The following is a 15,211-nucleotide window of genomic DNA, read 5'->3' on the forward strand; positions in this document are numbered from 1 at the left end:
TCCTTAAGAGACATACGTGAACTACCAGCTGGTTTTTGAAAGCTTCAGATGAAACAGGGCTCAACGAATAGCTCTTCACCTAAGAGACTGTTCTTGTTCATTCTTGTTTGTTCTTGTTCTCGTGTTCCTCCTCCTGCTCTTCCTCCTCCTCTTCCTTTTGCTCCTCCTCCCCTTCCTCCTCCCCTCCTCTTCCTCCTCTCCACTTCCTTCCCTCCTCCTTCTCTCTTTTTCCTCCTCCTCTCCTCCTCCTTCTGTGCTTCCTCCTCTTCTTCCTCTTGCTCCTCCTCCCCTCCTTCTCCTCTTCCTCCTTCTTCTTCGGGCATGGGGTCAGTGAGTGGGGGAGATAAAGGGTTTTTTCCTCCACTAGCCACAGATAAGTCAGTGCTAGATATGGGGTCCTGAGCAGGCTTTCTTTCTAAAGATGAAGTAATGAATTATGGGTGATTAGTACTGAGCTGCTGTAATCAGAGGGGGAAAACCTTCTATATTTACAAGAATCCAGCTGAGCCTCCCATGATAACTCCCCTCCCTGCCCCCCCTGAATTTATAGGACTTTCAAAGGAAGGACAAATGGAAAGAGCCCAGGCATTTATTAGCCTTCGAATCCATTCTCTCTGTGGAAATTTACAAATAAAGATAACTGGGGAGGAGTTGAAAGTGTCAGTGGGTAGTTTTGATGATAAATGATCACAGGAACCCAAATGATAACATTTCTCATCTCCAAAACAAATTACTCACTCCTTTCTAAAAGCCCACAGGCCCTCAGAGACAGGATCTGAGCTGGAATTACAGCGGGGGATGCAGAGCATGTTAGGATGGATTGTTAACCTAACCCAGAGAACTGGGTTCTCCCACGGCTAATGGTAGATTTGACATTTGACCAGAATGGACAATTAAAAAAAGTGAGGTATGGACACAAAACACCTTTTCCCCAACTCTTCTTCCTCCCCCCCCCCCAAACCCCAGTCCATTTTTCTTAAAACTGTTCTCCCTTCTTTGTGTGTAGGGAATCAGAGTTAAGTGACTTGGCCAGGGTCACAAAGCTAGTAAGTGTCTGAGGCTGGATTTGAACTCAGGTCCTCCTGATTCCAGGGCTGATACTCTATCTACTACATCACCGAGCTGCCCCTGTTCTCCCTTCTTTCAAACAAATTCAATCTTATGAGTCAACAACTTATGTGGAGAACACAGTGCCAGGTGATGGAGTGTATCACACTCACAGGATTGTAGGATTTAGAATTGGAAGGAATCTCGAATAATTATTTTACAGATGAATAAGTGCCTACCCTCTGGGAGATTACAATCTAATTGTATTATATGGTGACTTTAGTTTTCTTAACTAAAGTACTTTGAGATGAGCAATATAAGAATCATCAGTCCCCCCCCCCTTTTTCGGGGCAATGGGGATTAAGTGACTTGCCCAGGGTCACACAGCTAGTAAGTGTCAAGTGTCTGAGGCCGAATTTGAACTCAGGTACTCCTGAAACCAGGGCTGGTGCTTTATCCACTGAGCCACCTAGCTGCCCCCCATCAGTCCCCTTTTATAGAAGAGTTAGCTAAGGCACAAATGATTCAATCAATCACAAGCATTTATTTAATGTCTAATGTGTTAGGTGCTGGGGATACAGAAACAAAAATGAAACAATTCCTGTCTTCAAAGAGCTTATGTTCTTTCAGTGGAGACATGTTTGTGTGTGTGTCTGTGTACATACCACACATATGTATATATAGACACATATGTGTGTATGTATAAGTATACAAAAACATATATGAACAAAAGGTGAAGCGATTTGCCCTATCTTTTGAAATGATGCCTGAAGAATATAGAGATGCAAGCAAGCATACTTAGGCGTGGAAAAGGGGAAGTGGAGGGGAGCTAGGGTAAATATTTAACTGAACAGTATCTGTTAGTTCTTCAAAGACATAGCTGAGTTTTTTCTGGAATGTGGGAATGTAGCTGAGCCACTTAGGAGAGTTCAGCATTTACATTTACATTGCCACTTAGCCTAATTAGGATATTTGTTGTTTAATAATTGGGGGGGGCAGCTAGGTGGCGAAGTGGATAGAGCACCAGCCCTGGATTCAGGAGGACCTGAGTTCAAATCCAGCCTCAGACACTTAACACTTAACTAGCTGTGTGACCCTGGGCAAGTCCCTTAACCCTCATCGCCCCCCCAAAATTAATTAAATAAATAAATGATTAGATTGAGTCTGACTCTTTGTGACCTCATTTGGGGTTTTCTTGGCAGAGAGACAGGCCATTTCCTTCTCCAGTTCATCTGACAGATGAGGAAACAGAGGCAACCAGGGTGACGTGATTTGTCCAGGGTCATACAGCTAGTAAGTATGTGAGTCAGGATTTGAACTTGGGAAGATGACTCTTTCTGACTCCAGGTCCTGTACTCTATCCACTGTACCACTTAGCTGCCCCAACTAGGACATAGGTTTGAGCTAATCCAGCTGTTAATGGCTCATCATGGCCCCCTGGTGCTTTCAAGTGCTAAGTCTTGGCAAAATTCTTGGAACTACTTGGTGCTGTAACCACTCAGAGGGTCTCTATACCATGAATCACAGAGCTAGTAAGTTTCAGAGACAAAATTCAAATTCAGAAATTTAATAGAATTAAATATAAAGTCCTAGACTTGAATTCAACTGTACCAATATGGAGGGGAGAGGTGTGGCATTGCTAGATAGTGCTTGGTGTGAAAATGATCTCGGTTTTAGTGGATTTCAAGCTCAATATGAATCAGCAATACATCATGGCAGGCACCAGAGGTAACATTGATAAAGAAGCATGGTGTCTAAAATAGGGGATGGTGGGGGCGGGGGGGGGGGAAGGAGGGATAGTTCCTTTCTACTCTGCCCTAGTAGACCACATCTGGATGTATTCAGCTCTTGATTACAAGATCAAGATGAGTCCACAATGTGACATGGCAGTGACAAAAAGTCCAACATTATCTTAGGCTCCATCGACAGAGGTCTCTAGTCAGAGTGAAGGAGATAAGGAATAGTCCTGTTATGTTATGCCAGCATTTATTCAGTTCTGGAAGCCATATCTTAGGAAGGATGTTGGCACACTAGAGCTCATCAGAGGCAGTCCATCAGGGGCTGAGGAAACAGGAGAAAACAGGAGATGTACAGAGGATCTTTAGCCTGGTGAAGATTTAGCCAGTAAACATTTGGGGGGGGGCAGGGCAATGGGGGTTAAGTGACTTGCCCAGGGTCACACAGCTAGTAAGTGTCAAGTGTCTGAAGCTGGATTTGAACTCAGGTCCTCCTGAATCCAGGGCCGGTGCTTTATCCACTGTACCACCTAGCTGTCCCCCAGTAAACATTTATCAAGCACCAACTATGTGTGATGGGCAGCTAAGTGGGGAAGTGGATAGAGCGCTGGGCCTGAAGTCAGGAAGATTCATTTTCCTGAGTTCAAATCTGGCTTCAGATATTTCCTTACTGTGTAACCCTGGGCAAAACCTTTAACCCTGTCTGCCTCGGTTATTATTTTTAAAGAAATTATCAAAGAAACACATTCATTCAATGAGATATCAAAACAGAAATCAGAGAAAGAATAAATAGGAGAATATATACCAGACAATACGAAAAGTGAAGGAGCTCTCCTATTGGTAACCAATAGGAAGACTCATTGTCCTGCGTTCAAATCTGGCCTCTGACACTTACTAGCTGTGTGACCCTGGGCAAGTCCTTTAACCCTGTCTGCCTCAGTTTCTTCATCTGTAAAATGAACTGGAGAAGGAAATGGCAAACCACTCCAGAAAACCCTAAATGGGGTAATGAAGAGTCACATACAACTGACCCAACTGGACAAATGTGTCAAGCACCGTGCAAAGTACTGGGGATATAAAGAAAGGCAAAAGACAGTCCCTGCCCAGGAGATCCCCATCTAACAGGAGGGTGTGCTAGCTATCTTGAAGTATTTGAAAGGCCACCAAACAAGCAAACAAACAAATAAATAATAGCTAACATTTATATAGCTCTTTAATGTTTGCAAAATACTTCACATGTGTTAACAATATGAATTGGGCTTTTTCTGCTTGGTCTCAGACGACAGAGGTAGGTTGGTTGGTTGTTGTCGATTCTCAAAGAGGACAAAATGACATCACTATGTGGGGGGTAGATGTACATTGTGTCCAACTGTGTCTGATCAGACCGATATGAGCTCAGAAGGCTCTATCACAGGTGGTGCACAAAGAATCCACATGAACATTTGGAGTGGAGACAGACAGAAGTAGGAGTGATGGGTGAAAATTACAGAAAAACTGACTTGGGGCTGATGTGAGGAAAAACTTGCTAAAAACAAGAGCTGTTACAAGTAAAATGAGATAGTAGGTCTTCAAGTGAAGACCACATAATCATTTGTTGGGGAAGTGTTTTAAGGGATTTCTTCTCAGATGTAAGTTGGAGCAGATAATCTTTAAGATGCCTTCTAACTAAGAATCTCTGATTCTGACTCCAAGAAGTCATTATGTGACATCATAAAAAGGGGACCCCAAAACTACTATAGAGACTTAGATTTAGAGAGACCGTGTCTAGCTGGAGAGATCAGGGGAGACTTCATGAAGGATGTGTAATATGGACCTTGGAAAATAGACAGTATCTCAGCAAGTTAAGATTGAGGTAGGGTGAAGTGGGAATGCAGTGGAAGAAGTATTCCTAGTGGAAGAAGCGGCATGAATTAACGTCTTAGAGATAGGAGAGTGAGTAACATTATTAAGGAATACTAAGGAATCCAGCTAATATGGAGTTTAGCCTATGAATGTGGAGTAGCAAGAGATGAGACTAGAAAGGTAGGTCAAAATTAAAGAATGGGGAGCTTTGAATGATAGGCTAGGGAGCTTTGAACTTTATCCTATTGTTTGTCTTTTGATCTTGAAGAGGACCTTGGGGTGATGTCATGACTTGCAGTGAATTAGATTTAAGTGAGGGAGGGCTGTACAAGGTCACCAACCTCACTCTCCCCTCCAGAGTCTTCTGGGTCCAGTGGCAGGATGACTGGAGATGGCCCTAGGTGTTTTTAAGGCAATTGGGGTGAAGTGACTTGCCTAGGGTCACACAGCTACTAAGTGTCTGAGGTCATATTTGAACTCAGGTCCTCCTAACTCCAAGGCCAGTGCTCTAGCCACCTATCTGCCCTATTTTATCCTGTAGGCTTCCTGCTCAATAAGAACTGCTGAGAAAACGGCAAAGCAGTTTGGTAGGTTTATAGATTGAGAGGAGCATCTTATAGAACAAGAAGTTCCAAAAAGATATATGACTAAAGTACCAAAGGGTGCATCCTGAGCCATTGTTTTCTCTACTAAACCAGGCTGTTTCAGGAGGCAGCTAGGTAACTCAGTAGATAGAGCCCTGAGCCTGGAGTCAGGAGAACCTGAGTTCAGTTCGAGCCTCAGATATTTATTAGCTGTGTGACCCTGGGCAAGTCACTTGATCTCTGTTTGCTTTAATCCACTGGAGAAGGAAATGGCAAACTACTCCAGCATCTTTGCCAAGAAAACCCTAAATGGTGTCACAAAGAGTCAGACAAAACTGAATAACAACAACAACAGCTATGACTAGGAGTCCAGGGGTTCCTCCCCTCATCTTAGGGTCCTTTCTAGATCAGGGCTTCTTGAATTTATTCCACTTCTGACTTCTTTTCACCCAAGAAATGTTTATATGACCCCAGGTATATAGGTATATAAATTAGTTATACATAGCCTTTTATTGTTGCAAAATTTTTCGCAACTCCCACATTCAGTTAGGAGAACCCATATGGGGTGCAACCCAGAGTTTAAGAAACTTTGTTCTAGATGATCATGAAATCTTAAGAGGTCTTTCATTTTTGGCTCTTATAGTCATTAAGATCCATAAAACAGAAGCCATATGAAGTAGTTATCGAGTGCCGATAGTGGGTGAGGCACCACAGAGGAATCAGTCCATCAAGAAGCACTTATCAAATACTTACTATGTGCCAGGGGCTATGCTAGGTGCCGGCGATTCCGAAACCACAGTGGAAATCATCCCTGCCCTCTAGGAACTTATAGTCCAACCAAGGAAGACAACATGGACAGATGCAGGGTTTTCCAAAAGTCCTAGTGCTTTTGAAATTTTTAATAGCCTTAAGTTATTAAAAGTCAGAGATGGGGGCAGCTAGGTGGCACAGTGGATAGAGCACCGGCCCTGGAGTCAGGAGTTCCTGACTTCAAATCCGGCCTCAGACACTTAACACTTACTAGCTGTGTGACCCTGGGCAAGTCACTTAACCCCAATTGCCTCACTAAAAAAAAAAAAAAAAAGTCAGAGATGGAATTCAAAACCAAACCTTAGGTTCAAATCGTTGCTCTGCTACTTACTTACATGCTGTTTTTGTGACCGTGGGCAAGTTACTTCATCGGTCTGGGTCTCAGTTTCCTTTTCTGTAAAATGAGAGGTTTGGACTGTCTGACCTCCAAGCTTTCCTAGTTCTCAGGATTTGATGAATACAGGGACTGCACTGTAGAGATTTTTTTTTTTTTTGGACATGATCACAATGGAAATGTGCTTCCTTTCAGGGCTGTTTGCTTTGTGCCTCTGGTCTGAGTGATATGCAGCCAGCTGAAGGACAGCAGTACTTCTCAATTCAGGGTTATTTCCAGTCAAATCATGCATCTGCTGCTGTTGTTCCTCCTTCCCCAGAGGCAGCAGGAGAAAGGTGACCCTCCAGAGGCCTCTTGGAATAATAGCATGTAGCTTTCTGCTGGAAGACAATTAAAAAAGCCATGGCCTTGGGGCTGGGGGGCAAGTTTAGAAATATTCTGGACAAATAATGCCTTCCTAACAAACCTCTCAAGCACACACGGTTACCATTCTAAGAATTTTTTTTTTCAGGGGATGGGGCTCCCAATCAGGCAAAAGGCTTTCAAGTTCCAGAAATGCTGAGAGTGTGCACTATAGAGGAAGTTCAGATGTTGGCTAGCATGAGCCTCCCCGTCCCTCCCCAACCCTTATGTCTCCCCCCGCCCCCTCCCCAGGAAATCACATCTGACTGAGCAAGTGCTTGGGAGTAGCTAGTGCTTCAGATGTCCACAGCTCTGGGCTGCTCTTGTTAAAGTCATGAAGCCTTTAAAGTATGTCTTATTCTCTTCCTCACCAGCGACACCCCCTTTTATGTATAATTTTTTTCCTACTGGACACCCCTCTCCCCTTCTTGGTGACCCCCTCATACTGGATTCGGAGTCAGAGAATCTGGGTTCAAATCCTGACACAGTCACTTATGTTACCTTGGGCAAGTTACTTATACTCAGCCTCAGTATCCACATCTTTATGTAACATTTACATGGACTATATAAAAAGGACCTAATATGGATAACAATAACAACAACAGCTAGTATTTGTATAGCGCTTTAAGGTTTGCGAAGCACTTTACAGATACAATCCCATTCGTTCCTTACAACAACCTTGGGAGGTATTATTGTACCCATTTCTTTCTTTCTTTCTTTCTTTTTTTTTTTTTTTGGTGAGGCAATTGGGGTTAAGTGATTTGCCCAGGGTCACACAGCTAGTAAGTGTCAAGGGTCTGAGGTCGGATTTGAACTCAGGCCCTCCTGAATCCAGGGCCGGTGCTCTATCCACTGCAGCACCTAGCTGCCCCTGTACCCATTTCACAGATGAGGAAACAGGCAGACAGAGGTTAAGGGAGTTGCTTACTTAGCAAGTGACTTAGTAGCTGACATAGCTAGTAAATGTTTGAGGTTGGATTGAACTCAGATCATCCTCACTCCGGGTCCAGTGCTACTATCCCCTGGGCCACCCATCTGTCAGGAAATATAGGTAGATGGAAATGCCTTATGCCATATTTCTGGGGAAACTGACTATTCATCTTTTGGGGGAGGTGGAGGACTGTCCTTACTGGGGGAATCACTGCCACGTTCTCCTGTCTTCAGGAAGAATATCAGGCTGAAGTTCTATCTATTATCAGATATTTTAAATCTATATAAAGGTCACCCTCTTTGGTTGCTGGAGGAGGGGGTAGTTCCACCCCAGACTAGGAGGGTGACGTTTAAATTCATCTCCATAGCTTCGGCTTTCCCTCCCACTAAATGCTTATTACACAAAAGACATTCACCTATAATGAGCAAACACAATAATCAAAGCAAGCAATGAAGGAGCAATGGGGAAGCATGTAGATGAGTTAGGCAAGGGAAGACAGAAGAATTAGGGGTCTCTGGAGCTCCAGAACAAGATAAAATCTCAGCTTAACTGGGAAGTGATCTTACCCAGAGACCATTTAAATTAAAGGGTCTGGAGCAGCTGACTTCTGACATGATTTTCAGTTACTGTGGATGTGCGGATGTGACTAGATCCACTACAAGTTTGTGTTATCTAATTTTATTGCTGCAAGACGATCCTTTTAAGCCCTCCCTGATTTACTTAGGGTGCAATGGATAGCGCTCTGGACCTGGGGTCAAGGAGACCTGAATTCCAATCCAGTCTCAGACACCTACTTGCTGCATGACCCCAGGACAGTCACTTAACTTCTACCTGCCTCAATTTTTATCTGCAAAAAGGGGTTAATACCTAACTCCCAGGGTTGTTGTGAGGATCAAATGGGATAATATTTGTAAAGTGCTTTGCGAACCTAAAAGCACTATACAAGTGTTAGCTATAATTATTTGAATCCTTGGTCACCCTCCATACAGATGCTTTCTTCCCAAATGCCTCATACCACCACCTATTTCCACCCTCTCAGTTAAGGACCTAGTCTCACACTTCATGGAAATAATCGAGGCCATTTGCTTCCAGCTAGTCCTCTTCTTTCCTTTGCCTTATCTCTAACAACAACAATAAGCATGTATATATTGCTTTAAGGATTTCCAAATATTATCTTAGTTTATCTTCACAACAGCTAAGGGAGGTAAATGCTATCATTATTCCAATTTTGCAGATGAGGAAACTGAAATAGATAGAAATTAAGTGACTTCCCCAGGGTCACACAGCTAGTAAGTGTCTCAGGCCACATTTGAATTGGGTCTTCCTGACTCCAAGTCCAGCACTGTGCCCCGCAGCTGCCTCAGTAGTCCTGATATCATTCCCCACTATCTCTTCCTTCACTCCATTCTTTGGTGAAGTGACCCTTCTCCCTGCTAAGGTAAACCCCTCTTCATGTACCATTGATCCTGCCTTCTCTCCTGTCTCCTCCAGATGATTGCTCCCACAAGCATTCCCCCTCTCATTTTCTCTCTCTCCCTATCTACTGGATCCTCAAAGCTACCTAGGTTTCCCTAACCCTTAAACACTTTGCCACACCCTACCATCCCCTCAAGCAATTGACCTATATCTTTTCACAGTCAAGTTCCTAGAGAAAGCTGTCTACCTTTGGTGCCTGTTTCCCCCTTCCTTCTCTCATTTTCAGCACTTTGCAATCTGGCTTCCAATCTTGTCACTCAAAGCGCTCACTCCAGAGTGACCTTTGATTTCTTTGTTGACAAATCTAGAAATCTTTCTCTCAGTCTTCATCCTTCTTGACTTCTCTGCCACATTTGACACTTTGACTACCATCTTTTCCTAGAGTGTCTGACTTCTTTTGGTTTACATGGAAATTCTCTCTCCTGGTTCTTCTTCTGCCTGACTGATCCTTCTCTTTTCCTTTTGGTACATTGCCTATATCTTAGCCTCCCTCTAACTGTGGGTGTACACCAACGGTCTGTCCTGGGTCTTCTCTTTCTAATCTCTCATTTCTTCCCTCCTTCCCTTCCCCTCTTCCTTCCTCCTCCTCCTCCTTTTTTCTTCTCTCTCTGTCTCTATCTGCCTCTGTCTCTGTGTCTGTATCTCTCTCTTTTTCTGTCTCTGTTTCTGTCTGTCTCTGTCTCTCTCTCTCTGTGTCTCTGTCTCTGTATCTCTCTCTTTTTCTGTCTCTGTTTCTGTCTGTCTCTGTCTCTCTCTGTGTGTCTCTGTCTCTTTTTCTGTCTCTGTCTCTCTCTGTCTGTCTCTGTTTCTCTCCCTGTCTTGGTCTCTTTCTGTCTCTGTTTCTGCCTCTGTCTCTGACTTTGTGTCTGTGTCTCTGTTTCTGTCTCTGCCTCTCTCTTTCTGTCTCTGTGTCTCTGTCTCTCTGTGTCTCTCTGTCTCTGTCTCTCTTTCTCTCTCCTCCCCCATGACCTCCTCAGCTCTAAGTAGACAACTCCTACATCTATCTATCTATCCAGACCTATACAGTCATTTCAAAAGCTCCAGTCCCATATTGCTAACTGACTATTGAATATGTCAAAGTGAATGTTCCACAAGTTCCTCAGCTCAATATGTCCAAAAGAGAACTCATCATCTTTCCCCCCAAACTCCCTTCCTTTCTGAACTTCCCTACTCCCGTCCACAGCATCACCCTTCTTCCCAAAATCCAAGTTCACAACCTCAGTCTTACCTCACTCCTCATTTTCACTCTCCCCACTTGTCTAATCAGGTGCCCAGTCTTGCTGTTTGTCTCCACTGAAGTACTCAATAAACTCTGGTGGGTCCTTATTTCCTCCGGAGTAAGATACAAACTCACCTGTTTGACTCATCTAACCCTAACCTAGCTTTTCAGCTTCATGGGATATTATTCCCTCTCCCTTACTCTTTAATCCAGCCCAATTGGTCTCTCTCTTGCACCATGATTTCTGTGCCTTTGTCCATGTGCCATGTACCCCATGCCTTGAATACTCTTCCTTTTTACTCAGCTTCTTAGACTCCGGTTCTTGTCACTTCCACAAAATCTTTCCCAGCCCTCTCCAATGCTAGAGGCTTTTTCCCCGCCTCCCCCAAATTCCCTGTGTTTGTTTTGTATATACTCAGACCAGTACATACTTATATCAGTTTCTAGTTTATCTTTATATCATCAGAGCCTCACAAAATATCTGCACATAGTTGTTCAGTCGTCTCTGTCGTGTTCAACTCTTCATGACCCCATTTGGGGTTTTCTTGTCAGAGATACTGGAGTGATTTGACATTTTCTTCTCCAGCTCATTTTACAGATAAACTGAGGCAAACAGGGTGAAGTGACTTGTCCAGGTTCACACAGCTATTAAGTGTCTGAGGCTAGATTTGAACTCAGGAAGATGAGTCTTCCTGACTCCAAGCCTGCACTCTGTTTTTTGCATCACTTAGCTCTCCTGGAAGGAACCTCAGGGACCATCAAATTCAGCATCTTCATTTTAAAGATGAAGAAACTGAGACAGACAGAAGTTAAGTGACTTGTTCAGGGTCACACAGATAAGTAAGTATATGAGGCCAGATTTGAACTCAGGAAGATGAGGTGGGTTTTTGTTGTTGTTGTTGTTGTTGTTATTTTACTTCAGGCCCAGTGCTCGCTCCATCCACTGCACTACCTAGCTGCCCATAGTAGGTCTTACTAAATACAAGGTATTCAAAAAAATCTTAGTAGCATTTTTTTTTTTTGGTGAGGCAACTGGGGTTAAGTGACTTGCCCAGGGTCACACAGCTAGTAAGTGTTAAGTGTCTGAGGCCAGATTTGGACTCAGGTACTCCTGACTCCAGGGCCAGTGCTCTATCCACTGCGCTACCTAGCTGCCCCTCTTAGTAGCATTTTTAAATTAAGTGCTAAAGCTTACACATTGAGACTTTTAGAACACCCTATCCTTGTTGACTAGTTGATTCTTCCTCAGGCACCCATGATACTATTCCATGCTTTCTTCTCCCCTTTTTGACAATACAGAGAAGTTTGGATAAACTAATTCGCTGGAAAACTTTCAATTAACATTTACTGAGGGACCACTGTGTACAGAGCACTATGCTATAATTTTTCAATGAATCAGGGTTTGGAGCTTAATGGGACTTAAACATAGATAACTACAATACATAATAATATAAACTAAGTTATAATATAATTATAATATGCCATATTATATATTATACACATAATATGTTGTTGTTCAGTCATGTCCTCATTTGGGGTTTTCTTGGCACAGATACTGGAGTGGTTTGCCATTTCTTTCTCCAGCTCATTTTTACAGGCAAGAAAACTGAGACAAAGAGGGTTAAGTGACTTGCCTAGGGTCAGACAGCTAGTAAGAATCTGAGGTCAAATTTGAACTCAGATCTTCCTGACTTCAGGCCCAGTGTTCTATCCACTGTACCACCTAACTGCCCATATATATTTTTATATAATATGTTTTATATTTGTAATATATAATATTATAATATTTAATTATAATATTTAATAATATGTGGTGTGCTAATATTAGAGAGATGAAAAATTACTATGCGAAGTCAGGGTGGGAGTGATGATCAGGACAGGAATCACAGAGGAGATAGCATTTGAACTGTCAATTAAAGCCGAGGTAGGAATTTAGCAGTAGAAAGGGAGGCAGAGGACATTCTAGGCATAAAGCAGTGAACAGTGACCTGGAGCAGGGATAGTACAAGATGCGTTTGGGGCAAGAAACCAGTTTGTTGGGAGCATGGAGTAAAGAGGGTAGAAAGTGGAAGGAAGAAATAGAAGATAACGTGGGAAAGAAAGGATGGTGTCAGATCGTGGAAGGCCTTAAATGTCAAGCAGAAGAGTTTGAATTTTGTAGGTAATAGGAAATATCTGAAGATCTTTGAGCTGGGTGGGGCAGTGAGGTGGCGCAATGGGTAGAGCACCGGCCCTGGAGTCAGGAGTACCTGAGTTCAAATCTGGTCTCAGACACTTTGAACTTACTAGCTGTGTGACCCTGGGCAAGTCACTTAACACTCATTGCCCCACAAAAAAAGAAAGAGAGAGAGAGAGAGAGAAAAGATTTTTAAGCTGAGGAGTGAATGGTATCAGAGCTGTAAGTACAATGAGGTGATTGGAGCATTGTATCCATACATTCTCCCCATGCAACTGCCATCTCTGTGCTTTGCCACATGATCTGCTGTCCTATATATATCAACACCTAGCACTACTACCCAGAGACACCTTCAGTACTGTCCTTCCTGGATTTGCCTTCTCACCAAGACCGTGAAGGTTCATGGACCCGACACTCTGGGTGACAAACTCCTCTCTCTTCTTCCTGATTTGGTAGCCTGCTTGCTGTTTACCAAATAAATTAAGGTTCCATTTAGTGACCAAAGGAAAAGAGGTATCAATCAGCTCCTCCTACAGAGCTTACATTTTCCATTTAACAGCAGCTGCCCTCCAAACGAGTGATTTTGTGATAAACTAAGCACCACACCCAGGGAGGAAAGCTAGAGGCCACATCCTGAGAAACGACACAACTCAATTAGCTGTATTGAAAGATATATTTTAAAACAAGGGCTGCATAAAAGAGATTCCCAGTTTCCCATCCAGTCCCCTCTTTCTTTTCTTCAATGTGTATGGAAACACTCATTTTGTTTAGTGTTTGTTAAATTCAGATTAAAGAATAAAAAAAAGACAGATATTCTTTGTAGCCAGCCGACAAAAACATTTAGAGGCACTGGACATGAGCAAAGTGCAAGAAACGGGATTGGAGTGCTTTGGACTTATGTAAATCAGGGCTTCTTAAACTTTTTCCATTCAGGACCCCTTTTTGCCCAAGAAATTTTTATGTGACCCTGGGTATATAGGTATATAAAATAGGTATACATAACTTTTTACTGTTGCCAAATTTTTCACAACCCTCACACTCAGTCACATGAACCCATATGGGACAGCAAACCATAGGGGTTTTTTTGTGTGTTTTCTGTTTGTGTTTGGTGTGTTTTTTGTGAGGCAATTGGGGTTAAGTGCCCAGGGTCACCACAGCTAGTAAATGTTAAGTGTCTGAGGCTGGATTTGAACTCAGGTCCTTCTGAATCCAGGGCAGGTACTCTATCCACTGCGCCACCTAGCTGCCCCAGCAACCTACAGTTTAAGAAGCTAGGGCCTAGGTCTCAAGGTGGGTCTCTCTACCAGGTACTGAGAACTGCAGTCACTGAAAAGCTGTTGTATGTGTATGGGAGGGTGGGGGGAGATGATAGCTCCCCCAAAGGCTAGTGGAGGGCTAGGACACCAAAGATGGAGCTAAGGTTCCAGGATCAAAGGGGATAGGGGCAGCTCTTTGGATACCGGCACAAGGGTTCCCTCTTTATATGCAAAAGGTCACGTCTCAGACACACTTGAGTAACGATCCCATTTTCTAGTTCCCAGGCATCGTAGGGCAGGGATTGGATGGTGATCTGGGCTTAGGAAGGCAGAAAGCTGTTTTGTAGAGTCCCAGGAATGAGGGTGCTTCAATTGGGCAAAAGTGAGCAGCAGCAGCAGCATTTTAGAAATAGGGAGAGATCTTCCCAGGAGTTTTGGCTTGTGAGGCAAAATAATGAAGAGCAACGGATTGTATAGGAAAGTGTTAGGTTAAGCCTCAGATAGGAGCCCAATTCCTCATAGAATTCTTTTATGCTAAAAACCTTAGCCTTTGCCAAGGGGGATGGCCTGGAGGTGTGTTCTTTTGGAGGAGGGAGAATAAAGCCTTTGCTTTAAGAAATTATTAGTATCATAGATGTAGAGCTCTATCCTTAGGGGTCAGGTGGCTCAGTGGATATCGTCAAGCTTGGGAATCAGGAAGACCGAAATTTGAATCCTTCTTCCAACTCCTTACTAGTTGTTTGACCCGGGGCAAGTCACTGAACCTCTCTCAATCTTGGTTCTCCCATCTGTAAAATGAGGGAATTGGATTTAGGAACATAGATTTAGAAGTGGAAAGGGCCTTAGGACTCACTGGGTCCAATACCCTGATTTTAGAAATCGAAGAAACTAAGGCTGACATTCAATGACTTGCCCAGGGTCACATAGCTAGTAGATATCTGAGGTAGGATTTGAAATCAGGTCTCTCCGACTTTTAAGTACAATATTCTATCCATTAGGATAATTAGCTGCCTCCTAGTTTACAACTTTCCCTTGATAATGAGCTAGCATTTCCATAGTGCTTTAAGGTTTGCAAAGAGCTTCTACCTATACTATCTCTTTTTATCCTCAAACCTCATTTCAACTCCATGAGGTTGATGCTGTTATTTGTCCAGTTTTATAGATGAGGAAACTGAGGTTCAGAGAATAACAATAATAATAGGTAATATTTACATAGTACTTACTATGTGCCAGGCACTGTGTTGTGTTTTACAAATATTATCTGTTCTTTCATAACAACACTGAGAGATTGGTGCGATTATTTACCCCCATTTTACAAATGAAGAAACTGATGCAGACAAAGGTTAAGTGACATATCAAGGATCAGACAACTAGTGAGCATGTGAGATCATATTTGAA

The sequence above is a fragment of the Dromiciops gliroides genome, chromosome 4 (genome assembly GCF_019393635.1).
Source record: "Dromiciops gliroides isolate mDroGli1 chromosome 4, mDroGli1.pri, whole genome shotgun sequence".
NCBI classification, from domain to species: Eukaryota; Metazoa; Chordata; class Mammalia; order Microbiotheria; family Microbiotheriidae; genus Dromiciops; species Dromiciops gliroides.